A 4,738-nucleotide genomic window follows, 5' to 3' on the forward strand; every position below is an offset into this window, starting at 1 on the left:
CTGCCACTTGTAATTAAAGTTTTTGAGTCTAATTAAAACTCTTCCTACTATTTGAGTACGGGTGTGAGTAATCAGTTGCAACCTGTTACAATTACGACTCTATTACAAATAGTTTTATGACTTTTATCTATTATGATATTTCTATATGCTTGGTGTCCAATGAGACTGCCCAAATAATCAACTAAACATGTTATTGAGATCTAGGGCATACAAATAAAATATACAATAAAATGTTATTTTGATCTTCTATAAAATGTTGTTTTGATAATTTTATTTCAGGGCATACTACATATAAATTAGTCATTACCTCAATATATATCTATTGCTATGGTGTGAAATATTACGTATAAATTAGGCATTACCTCAATATATATCTACTGCTATGGTGTGAAGAAAATATGAAACTAGATAGTTTAGAGTTGGAAAATATAGTCTGCTTGGGATTTTCTTACAGATGCTCATTCAAATAGCTTTTGTCGTTATATGTTTTTCATATAAACTCTATAACTTTAAAGGCATAGGGTGTTTTGAGCTAACTTTGATTCATGTTCTAGCTCTCCCAAAAAGCTTCAATTATAGTAATTCATTGTTCTGTATTGAAAGAATATCAACTACAAAATGATTATTGTAGTTTTGGAGAAAAATCGATCTGGAGTGGATTTAAGGGAGTAGTGACCACGGGTCGGGTCATGTCGCCTAAGCATGGCAGGAAAGTGATTAACGAACAATTGTTCATGATGAGAGGTCATTTGAGAATTTTTGTTTAGATCGCTTAGACCAATTTGTTGAATTGAAGTGATAGGGATTCAAACCCAACGAAAAAATAGATGATTCAGAATACGTGTAGTGGAAAAAAGTGTATCAAAATGGAAACAATGAGAAGTTTGTTACTATATATTGATGTATCCTAGAGGCGTATGTGTGGTATTTAGGTATTGGGATGGGGAGGTTATTGATTTAGTGTATCCTCGATTGTCTAAACACTATGTTCTCTGTCCAGGTTCCATCTCTATATAGAATCATATCCATTAACTAATTTTCATTTAACATGTTATTATTCTACCCAGTCTAATATTGCATGAATCAATCACATTATCAAAGTGATACTTGAGGGTATATCACCCAAAGTACTCAAGATAAAGAAATTGTTCTCATGGAGCAAATGCTTCTTCATTTACCAACAATATAATTCTAAAAGATGAAAAAAAATAAAAAAAATAAAAAATTGTATTGTTATATATATGCTATGAGCTTACACAAAGTGATGTTAGTAGAAGAGTTAGTAGATTTTCAAGTGATGTTAATAAATTTAGTAGTGGGTCATTGACCAGGTTAGTAATTTATACTCAAATTACTAACCCCACAAAAATTGATTTATCCAATGGTTTCTCAGCAACAAGACATGAGCTATAATCAAGTTGGTTTGATTTGATTGATTTAATGAAAATGCAATAAGAATTCGATCAAGTGAAGTGATGGACCAAAACATTAAGTGGAAATGGGGCTTTTGCTTGAACGACACCTGAACTTCAGAGGGGATTGGGAATGAGACGCATGGGAATATGGGATAGGCTGATAGAGTATGCAATCAAGTTGAATATTAAGGTAGAGTTAAAAGGAAATAGATTTAATGCTTTGAATTATATTGCTTGCTACAATTTGTGCCTCCATAGATTATTTGTGATGTAGTTGACGTGTTCATGTGTGGGTGTTCGCAATTTTGCTACCAAATGTGTAGTTAAGACCTTTTGTACCTCCAAGGAAGGATTTTATCTCTCATATGTGGCATCTTCTAATGGAGATGTGGTGACACTGATATCTACTTGATTGGCAAGCTCTAATGAGACTATGAGAGTCCATCAATTGCAAACATTGATTATCTTTAAATTAATTTAATAACAATTATCTTTAAATAGGAAAGATCTCATAATTACCCCATAAATTCATAAGGAAACATCTTTCAATTTGGAATCTATAGCTATTATTTCCTAAAAAATATGAAAGAGTATTGCAATTATTTTCTAAAAAATAGGAAATTAAGATCTTATAATCACGGTTTTTATGATGGATATAATAAAAAAAAATGAACTTTTAGTTTGGGCGTATATATAATGTAGAGAACTACCTTATGACTGCATTAATTGTGCATATATATATACTAAATATTGTGTTTGATAATGAGAATAAACATAGGCAATAACATGGTACTGAACGTAGGCAACACGGTGATGAAAGGTAAACATTTAGATCTGAAGCAAACAATAGATGAAGAGGTAATAAATTGGTGAATGGTGATGTTGTTATCTTGATGTTTCGTGGTTGTCCTTTGCCGAAATCAGATAATTAACATTCTTATTGCTAGTGGAAAGTTAGTATTTGATAATCAAGATAGCGACTCTTGAAGAAATAAATGTTATATCACTAGTGTGCTTCTATTTTCCATTTAGAGCACATAATTTCTAAGGTTAGAAAAAACGACTCCATAATCAATGGAGCAGTTGTGATGGGAGAGAATGAATCATAGTACAAAATATCAGGATATAGGTATTTATCAATATTCAATTTCTGGATATGTATCGCGGATATATCTTTCTTTTTGGGGATATTTGACATTGTTCTACATGCAAATATCGTAGATATATTCAAAATATCGATAAATATCGTGGATATTGTGGATATTTCTTGATATATCATGATACATTATTTATATTTATTTGAAATATAATGGTAAATATTAAATAAAATTGTTATATATATAAAATATCGCAAAATATCACAAATATCATCGAAATATTACCGATATTTGCAGTCGTATATATCTCTGTACATATTGTGATATTTATATATCTTTCTCTGAAATCTGGATAGATATCCCCAAATATCGCGATATATCGGGATATTTTGTACTATGGAATGAATAGCTAGAGGTTAGCATATGAGGCCATGATCACCAGAGGCACACTCAACTCATTCGCCATGGACTCCTTGAAATTGATTTAGAGCATATATCATTTTTAGTTCTTCAAATCGGCCTTTGTAATATATGGTTCACACTCATGAATAAACTAACAAATAAATGTTGCTTCTTGATTGTTCGTGGTTTCAATAATATGCAACTATTGGAGACACATAAGTAGAAAGTTTGCTTAAAAAATTAGAGGAAAGCAACTATGTTAACAACTTATGATACACAAAAATTGAACGAACAGGGGTCCTAAATTTTTTGAAAGACAACAATAATATACGAGAAGTAATAACATTCATGTGTGAAGTCGTAACATTATCAAAGTGATATACTGGAACACCCAAACAAGTGCTCCAAACATTGTGCAAGATGAACTTATACTCTTAGAAGTATTACGTGAAAGAGCCATATAACTTACATATTCTCCCTCAAACCACACAAAAAAAAATTGATTTATCCAAGTGAGTAGTGTTGGTGTCTCAGCGTCAAGACATGAACTATAATCAAGTTGGTGTTATTTGATTGAATTAATGATCATTCACCAAGAATTCCATCATGTGAAAGTACGTGCTAGCTTGAATGACACCTCGACTTCAAAAGTGCTTCGGAAGGCCGGGGAAACGTGCTAGATTGCTAGAGTATGCATTGAAGTATAGAACACACTTGATCTTAATAAATACATAAATGCGTGGTTTTCTAATAGAAGAAAGTTCAATCTACTCTGCGCTACCTACCTGGCACATGAGAAGGAAACATGCATGGGTTTGGAGTCTAACAATAAGAGAAAAAAAAAATTCAAAGAGTTGTACATATATTGTTTATTTAATAGAAGTGTTTAAGTACATAAACAATGTTCTCGGATATTACAATTTTAATATGCAAAATACTTAAAAAGATCTCGGGCATATGCCCGGGTCCAAAATCTAGTAAATAACAAAAACAACAACGTACTTATTTCCATCTTCTACCCTACACGTGTGGGGTATGACTCAGCCCCAAGACTATTATAGAGGTAGAGCTGTCAACGGGTGGATCGAGCCGGACCTAGGTCGGGCCCATTTGTTAAATGTATGTGTTCAGTCCGGCCCGACTAGAGAATATTTTTTGGGAGTCTAGAACCGGCCCAGCCCGATTGGCTAATGTACAAGTCCATCTCGAAAACCCTCACTTGATTCATTTCATGAAGATTCATAAAAACACAACTACATCAAATAAAACTAGCTTCCGAACCCGTCCTACGAACGGGTGCCCTTATATTAAATTATTTTAAAAAAATATTAGTAATTATGCATATATGCATAGTTAGCTATGTGTAGCTATGAGATATGAAAATTATATTAATCACTATTCAAATTTCTTGAACCACTCTCTAAAAAAAGCACCAAACTTTGATAAAACTCATCGACTTCTTTTTGTTGTTAGGTTTAATAATAGAAGTTTGATTGAAGTTTTGTAAGAATGACAAATGTGGCGAAAATAATATTGAAGCTACTTGAATAGCAAAACATTCTCAATCATAATAAAAGAATTATGATAAACACTACTTATAATACAAAACTATATTTGTCGAGACATTTATTCCCCGTACATATAACACAAACATGTTTTAGGGTTATTAGTTCAATGCATTTGCATCAAGTTTCTGATTTTCCATTAATTATTCTTTAGGGTTAGTTCAATGTAGTACGTTTCAACAACTTTCCAATTTCTCATTAATTATTCTTTAAGGTTACTATAAATTAAAAAATAAAAAAAATAACAATAACAACAACA

This window comes from Coptis chinensis, unplaced genomic scaffold (genome assembly GCF_015680905.1).
Source record: "Coptis chinensis isolate HL-2020 unplaced genomic scaffold, ASM1568090v1 utg1029_pilon_pilon, whole genome shotgun sequence".
Lineage (NCBI taxonomy): Eukaryota > Viridiplantae > Streptophyta > Magnoliopsida > Ranunculales > Ranunculaceae > Coptis > Coptis chinensis.